At 50.3% G+C, this 22,784-nt stretch overlaps 1 long non-coding RNA gene across 1 annotated transcript; it reads right to left on the reverse strand.

The window, feature by feature from the left end:
- Window positions 1–17,478: 17,478 nt before the first annotated feature.
- LOC129381964 (uncharacterized) lies at window positions 17,479–20,793 on the reverse strand. The gene is made up of 3 exons (XR_008610035.2): window positions 20,480–20,793; window positions 19,520–19,692; window positions 17,479–19,085 (listed from the first exon to the last, which is right to left on the reverse strand). It is a non-coding gene; the product is annotated as an uncharacterized lncRNA (long non-coding RNA).
- Between the last annotated feature and the right edge of the window lie 1,991 nt (window positions 20,794–22,784).

Consider the following 22,784-nt stretch of genomic DNA (forward strand, 5'->3'; position numbering starts at 1 on the left):
ATTCCAACTTCGCATATGACTATCAAAAAAATGCATTGTATCTCGTACAGTAATGTGAAGGAAGCATCCTGAACGATAAGCAAATGAATGCAACAACACATGAACGGCGCACGTTTGGTAGGGTGCTGCTGCGACTCACTTCTGTCGTCGGACAAGAGCAATCCAGCGTTCCCGTCGCTTCGCTTCGTACGGATTGCTGGGGAACCTAAAAAAAACTTGTTCCAGGCGAGTTCGCGTAGGTGCTGTGGCAATTCACAACGCAGCAATTCACGTTAGAACGCCGCATGTTGCTGTTGCAATCCACGACCGACGCACTCAGACCGCTCAAACACACACACGCTCGGAGAGCTTCGCGCGCGCGTCTCCCACCACAGAACACCTATACAAACTTAGGGAAGGGAAACTGTACCTTCCACAGTGCTACGGAAATAAGCATAGCGGTGGCGTCGTGAACTAAAGTATGGGACCACAGGTGGCGCTGTGCAACAGGAAACGGAAACGGGGTTTTGCACAGTACGGCGGCCGCTTTACCAGGTGTTCTGTGGCTTTACTGGGTTTCTGGCTGCTGCGCCTCGATCGTGCTCCCGCCAGTTTAGTTGCTGTGTGGCAAACGTAGCGCCTACATATATGTGTAGGCGCTACGTTTGCCACACAGCAACCAAACTGCCGGGAGCACGATCGAGGCGCAGCAGAATACAGGTAGCGCTGAGTAATATCGACTTAAGGCACACTCTGAACTGACTTTTAAGGGCATCCCGAGCGGTTTTTCGTTTATTACGCCGCCGTTACCCCGAGTAGTGCCGCCGCGCTCCAGCTGTTGCATATCGTGTAGGGCTACTGACAGAATGCGGTTTCCAGATGGCACGATGGCCTCGACTGGAATAAACGCACAGGACATCAAAGATTGAGTAAGCCTGAAAATATTTTATTTGCATTTTACAAGTACAACAAAAAGCACACGTCTACGCATCCACACAAACGCGGTTACATAGTCAAGAACAGTAAAGAGATGGCTCATTAATAAGGGTAGCACAAACGCACAAGAAAGAAGACCTAAGCTACAAAACGTACGGTCGGCTGCTAAGTATAATAATGTCCCTGTCACCGCGTGTCACTTTTATACAGCACCTTTACAGCACTACCAGGCCGAGTAGTTTGGCGGAAAGAACGCAACAGCTTACGGCCGTCAGCTGCCTCTTCCTTAGGGGTGTCATAATTATTCTAATCTCCGCATCAACGTCGTGCAAGTCCGCATACAGGTATCTGTATCTGAACCATATGTGCCAGCTTAATACATGTGTAGTGAAATTATAACCACTGCGTCTTATCAAACGTATTGGTTTTGCAAATGCGCATCACAGCTGACGGAACGACATACTGTAAGTGAAGCACAAGAGAACAAGGACAGAAGGAGGATACAACACTTGAAGAAGAAATGAAGGATTAGTAGGCGTACAGCAAACAAGCGATGACGGAGAACACACAATGATGCATCGGGTGTTCTGTGACATCGGTTTGCGTACTTACGGTGTTATGGAGATCAACGGCATAAAAACGTACCTTCAAGCGTACTCCTTCAACCTCCGCCGCATTCATTATGATAATCAACGCCTAAACAAAATGAGGCACTATTTTTTGCTAAGAGTAGACCTCTTTACAGCAAGTCTATGTAATGACTCGCAGACGAAACCAGCATGCTTTCGAAAATGTTTTACCGCCGTAGTATTCGAACGCCAACGGCCAGGAAACACATCGATACCAATAGGCTGTCGGTGGTTAATCAAGTACAAAAACCTTGACGCTATGACTAAAAAGCAGCTTCAACAAAAAAATTTTAGAAAACTCAACTGCCTATTTGCCTGAGGTAAAAAAACATCCTGAGACACCTAGATTGTTTATGTCAATGGTTTGTGCAAAGTAAAATATTGAGCATGTTCAGCGCCCCTAGCAGAGAAAGCACAAATTAAACTATGCGACCAAATTACAGTATCTCCACTTGCGCGCTTACGCTGAAACACGCCTCGATTGATTTTTCGCCCTCTGTGGCCATTTGTTGAACTTGAGAGTGTGCGGGGCCTGCTCCCACCAGCTCATCGCATTCCGCCACGAGGGGCGCCCTCGTCTGCGCCGCAGTTACGCCGCAGTTACTCCTGCACGGAGCCTGTAGCAAGGAGTTATCCGATTTGGCGGCGGGGGCGGCGGCGACGCGGGGGACGTGTCGGGTGATTAAGAAACCATTCAGAGCGGTTCGCAGCTCGTTCCACGCGACCGTGACCGCCCAGTGGAACACCCGATGGTCGCAAGAAAACAACGACACGGAACTTTTCAATGGGTCCGAGCGGCTTCGCGTATTCCAAGGTTCTTTCCGCCGCCCAGGTCGCTCGTCACGCTGCTCACGGCACATGGGCGTTTCCCGGATTATTTCGCCCGATTCCACCTGCAGCGTGAGTCGCGGTGTCCGTGCGGCATGATGTGCGAGTACAGCAACCATTTCTTTAACGCGTTTGAGTCCCTGCTTCAACGCGGCTTCCAGCGCGCAACCATCATGTCACCCCCTGGTCTCGCAGACCAAAAGACATTTCCGGTCCTGGGTGGCTTGATGTTGGGTCTTCGGTCTACCTTGGCAGTTGGAAGTCGTAGGAACGCCGTCCTCGATGAGACTTCACGAGACCTCGCGTCTCGCTTCAGACGACACAGCAAGCCTGTGTGCACCTGCCAAATTATCCGCGGCGATGACACCCAAGTAGTGTCTGAGAATCACAACGATGTTCTCGCCGCGAAAGTAGGGTACAATGTGTTGGGGGCAGAAGCGAATGAGAGTAAATTCACTCTCCGGTTTGAACTGAATTTCTGAGAGTCGAGACCAGTGACCGTGCTCGTGCTTACCCCTGCAGAACCACCCCCTATTGTACCAGGTACGCCCCTGGAGTGCCCGCCCCCCAACAGGTGACGCTTCGTTGACTCGGATAGACAAAGTCGGCAGCGTTCTCGCCCGGAGGTTGCAAGATCCAACCCTGCTGCTTGAGTTCGTGGAATTTGTGAGTCAGCGTGTGCTCACCAAAATGAAGATCGAAGTTTGCCTCGCCTCTATCCCAACCAGTCAGGTATGCCTCGGTCACAAGCCATGGGACGGCCGCTGGCAGGTGCAGACATTGTGCTCCTCCTCCTCCCCCCCCCCCCCCCCCATTCCCGTGACAGTGACAAACCAGACCGGGTTCCGTCCAGTGCAACAGACTCAACGTTATGCAGGGATGGGCGTTTATGCGGGTGGGTCGGTGGGGTGTCTGTGGCGCGTTTGTGGTGTGCATAGAGCACGACGGCGATCGTCTTCTAACTGCGCCAGAGCACACCGATAGTTGGATTCTACATACGTATTGAGCTGGCGTTAAAACTAGAGAAACGCGGGATTGCGACGTGACCAGCCGCGATGTATAGCACTATACGTACGTAAATTTACAGCACCTACTTTTAATTCGGAGTAAATAAGGGACACACCACGAGTGATTTGTATGCGGAGGTTAAAACATACGTGCATTAATTAGCGGCGGTATAGAAAAAGAAAGGGGGGGGAGCGGAGGGCGGTGGGGATTGCTGAGACACATACTCGAAAGCGTTTCCACGCATGTTTTGTCGGTGTACTCGATGACTAAATGTCGCATTAAAGAAATTGTGACGAAATGGTCGCATGTGCGTAGTGGCACAGAGAGTAAATCCGAAAAGAAGCGAAGCGTACCATGTGTAAAAAAATTGGCTGAAGGCTTAGCTTGGTTAAGCCTGGAAGATTGCGAAAGCAATACCCTTGGCTGCGCCTTGGTTCGGCTGATGGTGTGGACATGGTTGCAATTTGTTAGTTAAACTTATGGCTATACATCATCCGACATAGCGCAAGGCAGCGCGCCGACCACTGCGAGGAGCCGAGCTGTAGCCCCATTTATCCTCCTAGCGTGACGTCACACCAGCGAGCGCCCTCTCTCGGTAGCGCCGCAGCAGCGGCGCTACCGAGGTGCAAGGCTTCGCCTCCACCATCGATGCCGCGAGCTGGTGCCCGTCTCTCGGTCTGGCGTGTCGACACATGGTCACGTGACGCGCAGCTGTGTAAGGAGGCGCCACGACCACCGATGGGCCGAAAGTGCGAGCAGTATTGCTTTCGCAATAAAAAATGTGTGAAAACTACAGCTGCAAGCTTATGTTATGCAGCATTCTCCGATGTCGAGATATTGTTCTTATGAATGTAGCACCCATCGCCCTTGTACACATATGTTCTGGCTTCGGCGCACTATCATCGAGGCATTGATGGAGGTTAATAAAACCCTCGTTTATAGATCCTTGAAAAAGCTTTATAAACGATGAATAAAACTACCCGCAACGAGCGCGTCGCCCTTTTTTCGCTTTCCGCTGACGTTTATTATAATAAACCGTTTGTAAATTGTATTTTTTGCTGGCGATTCTCTGGACAAGGGACGAAAACGAAAACTGGCAATTAAAATAAGCAATACATAAAATATTTCAATCGAAAAACTGTTTCAACATTCTTTAAGGTAACGCTAACCTTCTAGGGCTCTAAGCGCCATCTGTTTCCGGTAGTCAAAGGTCATGGGGGCTTCCTGCCAGTTAGATGTGAGAGTAGCATGGGAGCTTCAATGGTACATCTAAGCTTTCTTGATTATACCAAGCTGTTCCTTATCCTTCCGCGTAACAACTCTTTCTTGTACCCAATAGAATACCGAATAGGGATCGTATAGAAGCTCAGAGGCTACACCTGTCATTCACATGGACAGGTAAGGTAGCTGTTCGCGACCACTTTCAACTCATCTGGGGTGTACATAATTTTTTTTGTCTTATTTATGCACGATTAGGCATCATTTTTCACGCCGCCTGAAGTCCGCGCAGAAAGTATGCTTTAAATACATTGCACGCCTTAAATTTACACCCATCTATAACGTGTTTGAGCCGTTATTTATAGCCTATATTTTGCGCACAACGATTTTAACCTCATGCGCACTACCGCCCCTTTGTTCTGTTGCGCTCGCGATATCAGTGTTTTTAGATCCAGAAGGCTGCTTCCGCGTAAAAAAAGAGACTCGCCGTGTAAGATTGTACAAATGGAAAGCAAACGTTGTGACACGTTCTTTAAATTAGCCGACTGTTGCAAGCGCTGGCATCATTGCCCTCGCCGAAGTGTATATGCAGGCATACTATACACACTAAACAAAAATAACGCGAAACGGGAGTAAACCGCTCGTCCTGTATCGCATTGCCGTTTTTGGGTTCTTTTTTACTACGTACCAGTCGAAGTAAAAATTTACTACCATGCTGACCAAGGTTTTTGTATGCAGAGACGAGAGTAATTTTTTAATCTGTGTGAAGGTTCTTAGGGACGATAGTGGGACTATATTTTTACTCCCATCACGAAGTTCTAGCGGATATTCCTGAGAGTTATTTTTCAAGCCCATGCGCGAGTTTCTTGGGTCTGATGTGAGAGTATTTTTTTACCTCCTTCATTAACTTTTCTCAGCTTTATCTGATAGTAATTTTTCAAGCCCATTCTGGGGTTTGTTGGAGGTGTTGTGGGATTACTTTTTTAGATCATTCATCCAGTTTTCTAGGCTATTCCTAGGATTTATTTTCAGGCCTATTCCCGAGTTCGTCGGTGCATTGCGCCATCGCACCTACTAGAAACTGCATGTCCGCTGTGCGACGGGGCCGCCGCGGTCTTCAGGGGCGCTTCCTGGCGTCTTTGACGCCACTCGAAGACTGGTCCGGTTCCCAAGACCACCCCTGGCGTCTCCGTCAGCCGTCGGTGCACTCAGTCGTCGCACCTACTGCAATCGTCGCGTCCGCTCTTCGACGGGTCCGGCCGTCAGGAACACCTCCCTGCGTCTCATCTCGTTCGAATACTTGGCCGCCGCACAAGCGGCAGCACCGGGACACGCCCGGCACACCGACGGGCGCGCGTCGCTCGTCAAGGCAGGTCCAGCCGCAACAGACGTTTACAGGCACTTCTATCGGCCTAGAAATGCTGCGGCACACCAGGCACAATCCGACGGCTTGCTGAAAAGGCCGCCACGCACGTCCCGCGCCCGCGGCACGAGCACCGTCGCTAGTTGTCCCGGCCGCGCCGGCAGGGGCCAAGGCCCCGCCCTACTTGGCCAGGGGCCGGCTCGTCCAAAGGATAACATCATTGCGATCGCCCCCTCGGCAGACGGCAACGCCACGCACGCGATCGGTCTGAAGGCGGCTAAAGCTGAACATGAATGAGAGGTCATTCCCGACTGCTGGCCGCGCAGGCGATCCCCGACGTCACTCGCGAGGTGTTTACGAATACCCCAGTCGCCCGTCCCCGCGTGTCGGGCGCACCGGCGGCCGCCCCCATCCGCAAGCCACAGCGCCCGACGCACGGCGCCCCGTCCCGGCACCCGGCGCTACTCACCACGCGTCCGGCACCGTCCCGACGTGGGGTCGGGACGGTGCCGGTGGTCGGGCATTCGGTCGCTGATTATCCCAACCATCTCGGCGAGCAGCGCGCAGCCCGTCCTGTTCTTAAGGAGGCGCGGGTAGTCGCACGGCGTCGTGGTGCCCCCCGGACGCTCTAATTCTCCCTGCGATGTCTTCTGTTATCGCGCAGCCGTCGAAATAATGCTTCGCGTCCCGGCAGGTCGCCCCGCAGGGGCAGCGCATGTCCTTTGATATTGGGAATCGGTGGAAGTAGTATGGGAACCGGCCGTGGGCGGTTATCAGGCACGCCAACCGCCGAGGCGGCGGGAAGTCACGGGGTATGTTTGTGAAACCGGCACCCACTTGTATAACTCGGTGTCGGAGTGTTCTTCGCGCCACTCCACGGCCCAGCGCGCTCGCACCGTCGCCGAAAACGCTGCTCTCACCACCCTGAAGGACCGGTGCGACCTTCGGTCCGCGCCCGAGGTCGCCGCGGAGCTCGCCGCCATGTCCGCCAGCTCGGTGCCGAAAATGCCCCGGTGGGCGGGCACGTGGAACAGTGATACGGCGCCCCGTCTTTGAAGCCTGTATAAGGCGCTTTTGACGCTCGCGATCCGCGCGTCCCTGGTTGTTAGTTGGGACATCGCGACGAGCAGCGATACGCTGTCCGCGTATATACGCGCCGGCGGTGCCCACTCGTGCGTTTCCAAGTAGTTGAGGTCCTCGGCCATCGCTATCACCTCGGCGCAGTATGCGCTCAAGGCAATCGTTAGTCGAAACTTGCGTACTGCAGCGATAGAGCCTCGCCGCTTCAGGACCACAACCGCCGAGCCCGCGGACGCCGACGTGTAAGAACCGTCCGTATACACGTGAGTTCCCGGTTCCGACGACTCCGATACGCTGAGACACACGAACGGGAAGCCCCGCGCCTCCGATAGGTGCGCGCCCCAGGCATCGTACGGGTATAGCGTCTCGTCCGGCGCGAAGGTGTGCGCCGAACGTGACCGCTCGTCGCATGCGGAACAGCTCGAATTCCACATTAAGCCTGTCGAGCTCCAGCCCGATCGGCGGCTGGTTATGGTGGATCCACACGACGGACGAAATCAGTTTTTTTCGCGACGGACGGCGCATCACGTGACTACGCGTCACGGATTTGTGCCGTCCGCGCGTCGTCCGCGACCACCACGGACGGAAAATGCCGAGTTATTTTTCGCATCCGGATTTTGGGGGTCAAATGCTGCGGATTTAGCCTAGCACGTTCTACAGTCTGGCAACAAGCTTGGCTTTGGGATCTTTGTGAAACAGCTTTATCGCTGCTCACACCATTCGTGTCTGTTTGCGCGCGCGCGACTCGCACAAGAGCGACTGAAATAAACCTGAGCGACGAGGCAACTTTGTTCTTACATCTCGAGGAGCAGTTCCCCGCGTTGTGGGACATGACTCTCACCGATTACGCGGACACGAGAGCGTAAGAAGACCTCTTTCGATGAAGCAAGTACTCGTCATCATCCAATTCGGACAAAACAACAGCCATTGCGGCCAACCGTCGTTTCCTTTCGATCTCCATTTTCATTCAGAATGAAAAACACGTATGACAAAGTCTTTGTTACACCGATGGCGCCATCAAGAGTGAGTAGAAACAAGCAATCACTTTAACTTACGGCCATTGAGATCCGCCCAGGCCGCCGCAACATCTTCTAGGTCATGTTCAGCCAATACAGCGACTCTAAGCCTACATGCCGAGATTCTGAGTATCGCTTTCGCAAACGGTGCCCACTCATCACGAATACATTGCTGTCGAAGCTTCTGGACACAAATTTAAACAATATACAAGCCTCAGTTTGAAAGTTACGGGCCACACAGTGGACGACAACGACTTGATAGGTTCGAGGCGGACGGCAGTCGCTTCGGGCGGTGCCACCATCTTTATTTTTCCGGCGCGGTCACTGCTCAGTCCGTCCGTCGTCTGGATGCGCTTCGTAGCCGGACGGGCGGCGGAATAAGCGTCCGCGGCACAGATTTGCGCGGAGCGGTCCGTCGTGTCGCTACACCATTAGCGAGCACCTGCAGTGCGGCCGTCCTCGTCGTTAGATAAGCGCCCGTGACCGCCAGCAGCATGGTGCGCTGCACGGTAACCATGCGGCCTTTTAACCGACAGTCTGGCGACTGCGACCACCATATCGGGGACGCGAACGCCACCGCCGGCAAGAGCACCTGTCGGTAAAGGCGGCGCCGCATCGTGGAGTCGACGGTCGTGTGCATGCGCATGAAAGTGAGCGATTTCATGGCCAACGTCTCCGCCTTCCGCTACAGGTGCTCCGCGTGTTCGAAAAATGACAGGTGCCTGTCGACCACCACGCCAGGAGTAACGGATGAACGAAAAGGGAGCCCCCTCGTGCTGCCTCGCAGCCGGATGGTTGGATGGCTCTTTTCCATGCCTCCCTTCCCGAACGAAATCAGGACGCAAAATGTTTTCTCATGGTTGAGGCCGAGCTTACACCCGGCCGTCCATGTCCCGATGCGTTCTATCGCGTCCGTCGCGGCCGCCATTACTTGCGCCCTGTTTTTCCCCGGCACGAGCACCACCGTGTCGTCAGCGTACGCCTGCACGCGCACCCCGGGCGGCATAGGCGTTTGCTACACCTCACCACAAGTTTGGCATCGTCCGGCACTCGGGGATAGTAATCGCTTAAAATTAAGATGAACGAGCGTCGGCATAAATTAACAGGATACTTAACCGGGCAATATTTGCGCATAAAACAACTCACGTAGCGAAGCTACTGCCAAATACCCGATGACGCATCTGCGGGCGGTGCGGTTTGGGCGAACAATTCAAAAAGGAATGCCAGTTTCACTTGTTTCACGCCTGCTAAGCTAAGATAGAATTTGAGTTTCCTACTAAACTATACTGGATATTTACGCTCCGAATAAAACGCTGGAAATTTTGTTACGTCACATTGCATACGGATGAAAGTGAGAAAATTGCTTTTATTGTATTCTGCCCAAGCGGCATGTAGCAGCTACCACTCTCATGCAACAAAAGCGTGACAGTGGTACTCGCGGCACGGAAAACAAACACATACAGCGCCAACGTTACGCCTCTTGGAGTTAGAACTAAGCACGATCAAGCCAGTTTTCTAGCCTTCATAACACCATGAACACGACCAAACACCGAACGAAACAACTGTCTGCTCTCGAAAATCATTACCGCTTCCATTTACATACCTATCGCTGCCACAAGCAAAAGTCAATGGGCTAGCTGTCCACAAGCCGCAGATTAGACTGACAGCAACATATTACGGTAACGTAAAACAATTTCCACGCTGACTTAGCAGCCGCGGTGTGGGCTAAGCGCCACAGTTCTCGTTTGCCGCTCTAAATTCACACCATGGTGAGAGGCACTGCATCTTTCCCATGAAATACTGCACGCTTTGCTCCGGAGCTCAATAGGAGGGCGAAACGCATTTGCACGTACCTGAAATCCGCATGCCGGAAGCCCGTCGGCGCTTCCGAGAACGGGGCACACAGCCATACACCCGTACGGCGGCTTGATTTGGACGTGAGGCACTTCTACCAAATATTTCACATGCGACATGTCGCACACCGATTGCGCGAACACGAGAAAGTGCCGCAGGTCGCAATGCGACGCCGTGCACCCGTGCATCTACTGATGTGCTGCGTGCACGGACTTGCAGAAAACAAAACTATGACAAAACGGCAGGCGCGAAGGGATGGCGGCTTTCGTTACGGAGACGAAGCGGACGAAGCACGAAGCAATGAAGCGCGAATGAATGTTGCCAACTGTTGGTTCTGCGTTATGCCGGCGGTGATGGCTTTAGTGGCGTGTGTTGCTGCTGTCTAATTTTTTTATTTCTTTTCCCAAAACAGTATAGCTAAGATCAGTTCTTTGTTTGCATTTTTTACTGTGTCGTTTGGTATTATCTTTATGTCTTTTTATGCTATTAAGCAGCCAATTATGGCCCCCCAGGTTCGCGCGCACCAGCTTCGCGCGCAAATCTCGGAGGCCATAAGACAACGCGTTAAAAAATGCCGTTCTTGTCGTTGTTAACGCTTCATCACCGTTTCTTCAACTGAGATAGAGGTGTAGTGTCCCTTTTCCCGGGGTGGGGAGGGGGCGATCAAGAAGGACTTGGTTGTTATCGCGACATCCGTGAACCCTCCAATTTTTTTTATAACGTAAGCATTTCTATACTTATCCACAAATAAAAACCATCCGTCCGTCAGTCCGTACCGCACGATACCTTTCAAAATAGAACCCGCAGCAGCGAGTGAATGCACCTTCGTGCTAGCTCTCGCTTCAACGCGACCGAAGCGGCGAGAACACAGCGCTCACGAAGCTCTCAGCTCATGCCGCACTATGCTCTTTTCGCAGATCACTTTCAAGATAGGTGTACGCGCGTCTGTTTTCAAAGCGAAGTAAACGGTAAGAACACAGCGCGTGAAGTTTTCAGCATTGGGCACACTCTGCCCTCATTGCAGTTCGCATTCGAGATACGGTTCGCGCGGCCGTGCCACAAGCAGCCGCCGCCGCCGGAGAACGGTTGATAATGGTTCGACGCGGATGAGAAGTGCTAAAGAGCGATAACGGCTCAAAACGAACGGAACGTCACCAGCGCACCTGGCCCCGCCACCTGCAGTACTTTGCTTGCGCCATTCATTTGGCGCCGCCGACCACAGCAGCTCGTGTCGCCGCAGCGCTGTCGCTTATACTCGTCGGATCAAGTCTCATAACATTGATAACGACATGTACTGCGTGTAGATGAGGAAGAGTCACAATGCTTACGCATACTTAGACAAATCCCAGAGGAGTTCCTGTGTGATTTTTTTATCGGAAATGTGCAGTCAGCGGTGATCCAGAGTTGACAATGCATGTAAGACGGGTGCCAAGCTTTTCTTTTTATGAGAGTCTTGCCCAGCTCCCAAAGATCAGCTCAAGCTAAGACTTGCTGATGGCTGTATGCGTTTTTTTTTATTGTCGCATGGCCTCGAACCGCCATGAATCCTACTGTGTAATGACATAGAGCAGCATTCACGTCCAAAAGGAAATGCAGCCGGTATATGGCTGTCTAAGGTATGCGGCCCGGCGGCAGCTGCCCTCCCCTCCCCCGTTTCCGTTGACAAGTTAGGGGGAGGGGTCTAGAGCAATCTTCCACACGCCCTCCCCACAGTGGCGTAGCCAGAAAACTTTTCGTGTGATGGGGGGGGGGGGTCCCAATTGACCGTGGAGGGGGAAGAAGCGGGGCCATTGCCATTGCAGCAAAAGATTTACTGTTAGTGAGCGTGATAAGTGCCCGGCGTGCCCCACTTGGTACGCCGCTACTCGCCCCCCCCCCCCTGCAATCGACGCAAATCGAGCTATCAGAACGTGCATGACACGCATGCATGACATAACATGAATGACAAGCCGCGAAGCTGGCATGGATGTCGTCACATCATCATCAGCTTATTTTGATGTCCATCGCAGGACGAAAGTTTCTCCAGCTATCACCAATACACCTGTCTTGTGCTAACGGGTTCCACGTGTCTTCAAGTTTCCTAATTCCATCATGTCCACATTATTCTCTGCCGTCCTCGACTGTTCTTCCCTTCCCTTAGCCCCCATTCTGCAACTCCAATAGACCAGCAGTTCTCTCTCTTACGCATTGCAATGTCTGCCCAACACGACTTCATCTTTATGTCAAGCAGAATATCAGCTATCCCCGTTCGCTCTCTAATCCATATCGCTGTCTTCCATTCTATTATCGTCATGCCTAATATTTTTCATTCCATCGCTCGTTGCGCGGTCCTCAACGAATTCCCAAGCTTCTCTGGTAACTTCCAAGTTTCGGCCCCATACGTTAATAACGGTAGAAAGCAATGATTAGCAGTAAGCTGCCTTGTCATGATTTAGTAATGCCAGCCGTAAGCTCTCCAGCTAATTTCTATTTTTGTTAATTTCCTTGATCAGAGGCCCCTGCGAGTAATTAACCTCAATAAACGTATTTCTGCGCAGGTTCTAGAGGCTGACTGCCGACCATGACATGCGTTCTCTCGCCAGGCTGCGGAACACTACTTTATTCTTCGGCATACTAACTTTCAATCAGACTCTTACACTTTCTTCGCCAAGGTCCTCAAGCGTTTGTTGCAAATAGTCTGCAGCGTTGCTGAGTATGCCAATGTCATGTACAAACCGTAAGTTGGTGAGCTATTTACCGTTAGCCCTCACACCTATCCATTCCCAGTCTAACTGGTGGCACACCTTTAAGTATTCAGTGATATCATTGTAAATATTTTGCCATTGATCATATGAAGCCTTTTGCAGATATCTGGCTATGCAAAGTCTGCGCGTTAGTGTCATCCATTCGATATCAACATTCGTGGGAAACTTGATTTTTTGACCGCTGTTCGGAGTCTGTACGCTGCTGCCTAGATGCCCCGATCTAATCATTCCAGCTACCTGATTCAAGCGCAGGTAGCGCGCGTTTCATGTATAGCCAATATCAACGCGATAACAGGCAATGTTCATTTATCATATACTGTAAGCTCGTTCTATTACTCCCTTATAATTAGGGTGTAAATTAGAAAGACTGGGGTGTTTCACGGGTGTTTTCTTGTTGAACACCCTTTTCCATTAAAAAAGGGTGTTTCAAGGGTGTTTACAAGAGTGAAAAGATAGATACACCCGCATTACACCCATAAGAGTGTGAAAATTTTAAGAGTGTACGACCGCCCGCCCGGCAGTCCCGCCGCCGGCACGCCCGACCGGCCGCCGACAGCACCAACGCCGGCAGCGGGCGTGGAGAGGTCGGGTCCGATTTGTAAGGTTCCACCCAGGGCCGGGAAGTCGTCCTGGAGGACAGCCGCCGGCTGCGTATGCAGCCTCGTTCGCAGGGCCGCATTCTCCCGGCGCGCGTCCACGAGCTGCCCCTGTATATATACAGGGGCAGCTTGCGTTGTATAGAAGGCAAGCGCCGCGCCGCGTTCCGTGGCCGCGTCCGCTCTCAGGTCGGAGCAGAATGCTACCATTTCAAAGACCTTCGACATTATAAACTTTCGAGCCTCCACTGGCACCTTGTTCGCCGCAGCCGTACAGTAAGTTAAAATCTCATCTTCGATGTCTCGGATGCGTTGCTGTACTCGCCTGCCAAGGTCCGCGGCAAGCGTTGCGGCCACTGCGGTTGTTTCTGACACGGAGGACAGGGCCTCTTCTTCCTCCCCGCCAACCGGAGGCTTCGTTTCCAAATTCTCCGGCAATTTATCTATCATCGCACAGAACCGCTCGATCACTGCATATCCGTACTCAGAGAAATCCGACGCTTGTGAACGGGGCGAAAGCCCGTCACCTGTTTGCCGTTTCGGGCGCTATCGAATTATCATGCGGCGGGTGTACCGCCCCTTTTCAAAGTCTGCTCCCTCGTGTGACATAAAAGAAACTAAATAAATAGACGGAAAAGCCCGTTCCTACTAATGCAATAACAGGCGTAAGCTAATCTAAAATAAGTGAAATGGGGTCAGAAAAAAGACCCAAAGCGTAGATTTTGAACATATAAAGAGCCAACTGGAAACAAAGTGTGGGCACGGTAACCGCTAGTATCCCAAGACGTGGTCAGCAAGGGCACAAGGTCCTCGCGTAGAGCGTTTATTGTGTCCACATATGAAAAGAAAGTGAATAGTGAATATCAAGGTCCTGCAGAGTGCCCATGTAAGTCTGCGAAGAAGAAGATGATGATAGTGAAGGATATCCGTGCCCCTTGAATGGCTGCTTGAAACCCCGGTGGCCTGTGTGGTAAATACCTGAAAATAGTCTATACAGCACTCATTAAATGCGGCGTCAATGACCGCCCGGTCAACCGAGAATGCTAACCGGGCAGCCATGACCGTCAAGACATAGATTGCATACGAAAGCGGCAGACTTCTGAGCCCCCATCGTACTCATTTACAGATAACCGAAATTAAAAGCAAAGGAAGAAACAACAAGCAGTTATGTAGTTCACTAAATAAGATATGATGCGTCGCGCAGAGGCCCGCTCCTCCCGACAAGCTGTCCCATCACCAAGTGTTGAAAGGTGAAATCAGCGAAAATTGTCATGAGTTTTGCATTTGTAAATAAGACCGAAAGGGGTATGAAAATAAGATTAACTGAAAGCTGTGATAAAATGAAAGAAGAAAATTGAGTAAACTAACATGTTATGAAAAAATGAAAATGGGATTAACAGCATGAGTGACGGGATTTGACCTCGCGACTGATGCCCGGCGCGCTCAGAGCTCCCGCACCGTGCCAGCGTGCGCACAGTAGTGGCAAGAGCGGCCGCAGCACAGTAGCAGTTGTCCTATTAACGGTGGCGTAGCTGATTAAAGGAGCCGGCGGAGGCGACCGGGCCACCGCAACCTCTCGGCCGTAGGCCCCTGCGCCTCAGATTAGTCTCAGCTAACCAAATGGGCACTTGCTCCATTGACGTCTGCCATGGGAGGGCTCATGAACAAATGCCGCCAATCTACTAAAGGTGTGCGCGGCGGCGCCAGGACGTGACTGCTGATGCAGTGCCTCCGATAGCGCCGGGACCATATCTGCATCGGGGCGCGCGGCACCGAGGCGGCTCCAGCGAAATGACAACTGGCACCATTAGCCAGGAAAAGAGGTCAGTCCTCAGGAGAAGTGGAAATGAACGGCGCAAACAGCAACAAGGCCAAGCACGAACCTGCAGCCGTGAAGGTGCGGTTGCTGTCAAGTCCGAAAAGCCAAGCTGGGAACTCCGGGGTCCCAGACACTGGACGTGTTGAGCCAGCCACGGTTCTAAGACCGGACGTTCCAGCGTGTTCGGCTCTAGGACTGCCCAGCGGGCGTCACTTAATTTCCGTGCGTATGGGCATGGGGTCAGCCACGAATCCCCAGCCGGCGCGGCGTAATTTGCGCCTGAGGATGATGATCGATCCATTCCGTGAATGCCGGGTTCCAAGTCGCGTGACGTGAAGGGCCAGCCACGGCTCCCATCCCGGTGACTCCGCGGCGCTCGGCTGTCCTAGTCGCTGGACAAACCACCGGTTCCCCAGTGACACCCTGGGGCCAAGGATTGCGGCGGCCGTATGGCCATTCTAAAAATCAGTCACCAGGCGTCCACCCGGGGCGCGTCCCGCGGGCAGTCCGGCACTGCCGCACACACCAACCTTTCCATACGAATGAGGATAGCTCTATTCTGTTTATTTTGCAACAAAACTGGGTAGTCTTCCATCTGAATGGCGCCGCCCGAGGTACGAACCAGTCGTCCCGCCAGCTCCGCCGTCAGAGAACAGTCGGTCAAGTAATGGTGAAAAGTTTCTGCAGGCATACCGCACGGGCAGAGCTCGGTGCGCGCTAGACCAAATCTATGTAAGTAGAATGGATAGCGCCCGTGTCCCGTGATGACATGGACTACTTGCCTTTGTGGAGGGAAGAACGCTGGAATCTGGGCGACGCTGGGCACCCAGTGATACATATCCGTATTTGAGTTTTCCGTCCGCCATTTGTGGCCCCATTCGCGCTCCATCTGGGAATATAGTTGGTGCTTAATTGACCTGATGGAGGCTCTTGCCACTCTCGGAAGCCCGTATCGTGCAGCACCAGCTGCTGCCTCACCCGGCAGTTCATTGCCCAGATATTACTGTGCCCGCGCACGTGGTACAGATCAATGTGAAACCTCCCGGATAGCCGCCGAAGCGTTTTCTTGATCTGTACCACGCGCGCGTCTGTCGACTTCAAAGCGGCGACCGCCGACAAAAGCGAAAGGCAATAGGAATACACGTTCACCAGAGCAGGAGATGTCGGTATGGAAAATAAGTATTGTAACGCTACATTTAGCGCAATCGCTTCCGCGCAATACGCACTGCTCGTGTCTCGTATGCGAAATTTCCCGATCTTGATAACATGCATGATGATTCTTCATCACTATATACGCCGCTCCTGCAGAAGACTGACCCCCGTATTCACAAACGCACCTCGACTTGACCCTCCACTCGAAATGCTCCTTGAGGGCGGTTTTTCATTTCACAAATCGCCCTCCACTTGAAACGCGCCTTGAGTGAAGGAAAGCTCGAGCGCTTTACTCCAGAATCTCAAGGTAGCCTCGCAGCTACCTTGAATCGCTCCTCGAGTGAAGTTAGCGCGTAAACATGGCTGCCTTGCGATCTGTCGCTCGCCTCGTCAGGTTTTTTCGATGGACGCCAGTTGCCTCCGTAGCTTTTCTTGGGTTAACCGTTCTGCGCATTCTCAAGGGCTACGTTTTAGGAACTGGTGCCGTCGTCTGGAGCGCATCGGCAGCGAAATCGTTTCACTGCGGCGCCGAGACAGATCGGTCGTCCTGTCAAGAAGACTGCGAGCTAGTGCAGTGACTGTCGTCTTACTCCGTGCATGAGCCAACTGATCACCTGCACACGGGTATTCTTCGTGCCAGCGCTCCGAAACTACTATCAGCGTCAGTGCATTCATGTGTTTCTCGCGATTCATCGTAGAAAGCCGCATCAGTTAAAGCACGGCGCGATACATAACTGCGGCGGACTTCGAACTTGTAAAAAGAAAACAGCTACGAAGATTCCCGTTATTAGTGCGTGTATTGCCTGTGTGCTTGTGTTGCTTGCGCGAGCGCCGTAAGTCGCCCCGTCGGCGCTGTTAGTACTCGGGCAGATCATCACTGCCTACGCTAATCCAAGGACGGCGAAGCATACCGCAGCAAAGCAAGCATCTCTGTAAACGAGCAGGTGAGTTCACTTTAATTTTTGCAATTTTCTTTAATTTGATGCGGCTAGTTGCGCTAAGGAAAATAAGAAATGTACTGTAATTTCGCGCTGACCATGTGCGGTTGGTGCAATTTAAAGTCATAAGCAATAATTAGTAATCCTTGCTTCAAACCATTCACTTTAATTAGCTTGTCATCCCTATGAAGATCCGAGCTCAACGAGGAAGTCACCGACCATGAAATGGCATTCAGAATTATACCTGCACGTACACACAGGTTAATGTAATGTTTTGTTCGAATAAAAAAGACAGAATAACAATACAACAGAGTGGAGTTTTTGTACATCACACAATTTTTTTATTCCGATAAATGACGGTGTAGTAATGTAGGGACAGCTCCTAATACAGACAGTGCTAGCAAGTGGTAGCAGATATATCTCGTACACCTTTCTTGCGAATATCCCAGCTCTCTATAGGGTTCATTATTTAAGTGTTAAGTGTTAGATCGCTGTATGTCGGGGCCAGCAAAAAAATGTTTTTTTTTTTTGCAAATAAAAATAAATAAAAACAATATGAGCTAATTATTGTAAAAAAGTATCGCGCTCTAGAACACAAAATTCTTAAACGAATGTATTATTACGAAATGTAAACTAAAGACAACGAATACAGTACTTAAGCTAGTGTTCATGGACCTTTTTTAACGTCATTGTATGTTTATTACCAACCCCTTCTCTTATGCAGGAACCAGGTTGCCAACAAACGCACGAAGAGCAACTGCCTTTCCAACTGGTGCTGTGTGTGCTGCGTATGCATTGGTGTGCAAGTGGAAGAGAGGTCCAGTTAATGTCCTGCTGCACTATAATAGCCGTCGAAATGTTCTGCTTAAGACATCTATCACTTTTCTGATATCCTACCAGCTCAAACATCACCACTAAAAGCAGTTTGACTGCATGAATTTGCCTTCATAGACACGTTGTAGCTGAAGTCATTGTATTTTTCATCTAGATGTCCTTTCTTCAGTCATACATATTAAGACAGTATGTACCTCTTAATAATTTCTGGTCAATTGAAGTGCCAATTTTTTTCTAAAACAATAAATTAACATTATTCTCGCCTTTTTGTTCTTTGATAGTATGCAATACAGCGTGAACTCTTATCCTACAAACAGAAGCAGTAATGAAGGAGAATTAAGAAAGGGCGTTAACCGAGGGGCGCGATTTTTAATAATCATATCATGAGAAGCCAACAAGCAAAGTCACCAAATACAACATAGGGAAGATTACTTGTACTTACTAATTGAATGAAAGAAATTATAAATTAATAGCAATGAAAGTGGATGAAGAAACAACTTGCCACAGGTGGGGAATGATCTAGTTCTAGTAGTAGTAGTAGTTCGTTCTAGTAGTAAAATATAAATACACAAGAAAGTGGATGGGAAAATGGCGCCGTGGTAGCTCAATTGGTTAGAGCATCGCATGCCTATGGCAAGTTGTTTTCTCATCCACTTTCAGTGCCATTAATTTGTAATTTCTTTTATTCAATTAGCAAGTACAAGTAATTTCTCCTATGTTGTCCTTGGTGCCTTCGCTTGTTTGTTTCCAAGGATATAAACAGAAGGAGTAGTACTGCTGACAAATATATTCTAGAATAAAACACCATCTCTGTTCAAGACAGTAGCCTGTCGGGTGTAGCCACCCGACGGCATGCAGTGGTAAATTCTTGTAGAATATATGCTGTTTCTACCCTGCTTCTAGTTTCAGCCTAAGATAAATTATGACGGCCCGAACAATGAGTTTCTTCCATTGGATGCGGATGACTGTTGGCTTCAATGGGGCTTGCAGAACTTCAGCAATTGACCGAGGTACAACACCCAGGGTAGCAGCGTGTCTTGTGGGATCCCAAAATAGGCCGAATGGTGATGCAGACTGTCACAATGACAATGCTGAAAAATACAGTATAGAGCGCATTACTACCGTTATTTCAGAAAAGCTGAGATCAACCATCAAAACTATGGCATATTTTTAATATTCACTTGCTCATGCTAAAGTAGCTTCAGCATGCCACAAAATACTGAAGTGCTGGCTACAAATGCTACGAAAGTATTGCTTCACAAATTGTGGGCAGCAAAAAATCCTGTCGCAGCTGCAACGCATCACGGGCAACTGATGACTTCGCCCATCATTTTCATGCTATTTAAAACAAAAATTATATGACAGCTGAAGGGGAATAAAAAACTAATTTGATTTCATTATGACATGGCTGTTTCATGTTTGTGGTTCTAAATAACATGGTGTCCATTTCGGCATTTTGTGAATGTGGGTACACGTAACATGAATATTTTTACAACGTTTATGAAAATATGCAAAGACTAATTACCGGGTAGGTTAGTCAAGTACTTCTTCAGCACCTAGCTTCTTTCAGGGAAGCGAGCTGGTGCAATTCCAACAGGCAGGCACCATATCTATCGATGCTTTCAGATCGGCCAGAAGCCTTACTGTGCAGCACAGGCGTTGATTTTTTCATCAGCTGGTCCTTCCAAGGCCCACATCCTGCACCAGAATGCCAAAACTTTTATGTAGATAGGGCGCTCGCGCGCTTAGTAAATTCAGTATACCTAAGCAACGGAAATGAAAAGACGTAGCACAACTAAAAATATGTCAGCATTTGAAAGCACAGTTTATGGAACGTGCATCAGCTGCTACCACATAGCACACTGAAAAAGTTAAGACGAAAAAACAAATGGCGATGATGAAGTATTGACAAGTGAATTTTCGGAAGATTAAACATTGCGTAGCGTATATGTGAGGTGAGGAAGCACAGGAAATGCAGGCACCAGTGCTGGTTTGTTGACCATATGTGCTACAACTTGAGCAAGCCGACTGACCACCACGGCTTCTAAAACAAAGTACAGGACTCAAAAGACGCTTGTTCTTTTTGTTCAACCAGCCGGAGCTACGCACTCAACCATATACGTATTGTGCGACATGTATACTATAACTGCTTCTCCTCTACCGAAAGATTTCATACGCAATACTGTAATGATCGTTGGATGCAGGCGCCGATCCGTACCTTCTACATTTTCGTTTAAAAAAGCGAAACCAACAACAGATTGTCGTGCCGAATCTTCCACAAATTCCCATTAGCAAAAAAAAAATATGTTTTGCACAAGCTTATGCTGCCTCGAATATGTTTCAGGTACTAATTAATGCCCGCAGCATGAGCAACTGGAGTCAATCATGCTTGTGTACATCGGAAACGGCTTATCGACAGCGCAGCGGCAACCTCAAGAAAACCGCATTGACATACTGTGCTTCCATGAAAAAATGGCTTACTCACCCATATTTTCTGTCCTGCTGTTGCTTTCAGCAAACCCACAGCACCACTCGGTCTTGAAGGTAAACAAAGCTGCCCATCGTCCGTTCCATCTGTGGCCTCAGAAGTCATTCAGGCTCGGTCACCATACGCACAAGGACAAAAGCACCCATCATAACCGCGATTAACAACCGCAGCGTCAGTCACCAATGAAACGCTAGGAAACAAAGAGCAGCGGGCAAATACCAGCGCAAATTATCTTGGTTCTCAGCCATGCGCCATGCTCTCAGCTGTTGGGATGCGATTGTTGCCAGACCTCAAACACAGCTCCCGCTTGCTCTATCAGTCGAACACTCATAGTGGCAGCGTTGCCGAGCTAAAGTTGTGCATTGCGCCGTGCAGTTGTTTGATTAGGAAGACGAATGAACTGAAACACACATTTGTCTTAAATAGTGGGACTTTTATTAAGCACATTGAAGAATAGTCTCGATATCAGACGCTTTTCTCGGTCGATACACTTCACTTGAGTCGAGGGCGCATTTTCAAGGCGTTCCTTGGCGGAGGAAAGGTGAAGTAGTGTTCATGAAACGCAACGGCGCCTTGAGTGAAGGAAGCCCCGTCGCCTCGACTTGGCTGAGTCGAGGAGAAGCTTCAAGTGAAGGCGTGTTTAAGAATACGGGGGTGAGTGTATGAACCATCTTTCAATATGTGCAGAGCAGGCTCCGTTGATTTAGATAGTGCCGCGTTAGGTGTTAGCCTCCTAAAAGGATAGCGAAACTTATCAGACGGATGGTCATTCCAGGGATCGTATCTGTATTCGACGTTAGCAGGGTGATAGCAATTTGGCCCGAAACACATTGGTTGGCGTAAGGTAAACAGACGGAATTCTGCCACTGTGCGACCAAGCTCGAGTGTTATGGGCGCCGCCCGGGCGAGTATTTGTAACGCCGCCGTTCGCGTGGCGCGATACGCTCCAGTAAGTGTCAAGAGCGGCAACCGGTGTATCGATTCAACCTTGTCCTTAAGTTGACTATCCGGGCAATCGGACCACCACACCGGTGCAGCCTAAGTCATGACAGGAAGAATGACCTGACGGTAAATCTTCTGTATGGTACCGGTATTAATGGAATTATGTAATCTGAAAAGAGCTAGAACTTTCTGAGTTGTTCGTTCCAACTTTTGCCTAATGTAATCTACGTGATGTTGAAAGCCTAATCTCGAGTCAAAAACTACTCCTAAAATTTTTGAACTGTCCTTTTTTCGGAGCCTGCCTTCTCCCACGCACACTTTAAGCCCTTGCCCGGCCACCGATGCAGTGCCGTGAGGGAACGCCACAAAAAAGGACTTATTTACGTTTATTTCTACTCGTACTTCTTTAGACCATTCTTAGACACGGTCCAGAGTCTGCGCCGCCTTTCTTTCAATATCCGCTCGGTTTTCGCCCAGCACGACAATGACTGTGTCGTCTGCATACGCTTGTGCAAACGCGCCCCCCGGTGATTCCAGCTCAAGGAGCCCCCGAACCACCACGTGCCACAGGAGCGGACTGATGGGGGACCCTTGTGGACTGCCCAACGTGGGCGTCGTGGACACTTCACCCGATGCTGAACGGTAAAAGATCAGTCGACCTGTTAAAAATGATCTGAGTAAGTTAAATATGTTGCGTGGGCAGGCATGTCGTTGCCTGTACGATAACACCTGCGGGTGCCACACCGAGTCAAATGCGCATTTGAAGTCGATTGCGATCATTATTGGCGGCGTTTTTGTTCGCTTTAAAACTTGCAGTCGACTGCGCAATTCGTACAGGGCCATGACGGCGCTTCTTGCATGTGTAAAGCCGAATTGATTTGCGTGAATGATGTTATGAGAATGTAAAAAGAAATATAAGCGGGAGTTTAATAATCTTCCGAGGATTTTGCCGAAGAGCGAATTCATTACTATGAGTCTGTATGAGCCCGGATTATCGGGTGGACGCCCAGGTTTTGGGATGAAGACCACCCTTCCCTTCTTCCACGTTTCAGGAAAGGGCACCTATTTCAATGCGGCATTAAAAATGAACAAAAAGAACCCCGAGTGATATTGGAAAAATATTTTCAACATAGGAAGGGTAATGCCGTCAAGGCCCGGGGCCGAACCGGTCTTGCCAAGGTTGAGGGCATACTCTATCTCAGCGAGGGAGAATGGTGCATCGCCGCGTCTCGCAACGGCCGGGGCGCCCGCTACTGCGCGTATACTATAGCTCCCTATGCAGGGTTGTGGCCTGAGAAGAATCATCTCTAGACACCTGCGTGCGGCGCAGTAAGGCTGCGGATTCAAGCCCGTCTTCGGT

The sequence above is a fragment of the Dermacentor andersoni genome, chromosome 10 (assembly GCF_023375885.2).
Source record: "Dermacentor andersoni chromosome 10, qqDerAnde1_hic_scaffold, whole genome shotgun sequence".
Classification (NCBI taxonomy): Eukaryota; Metazoa; Arthropoda; class Arachnida; order Ixodida; family Ixodidae; genus Dermacentor; species Dermacentor andersoni.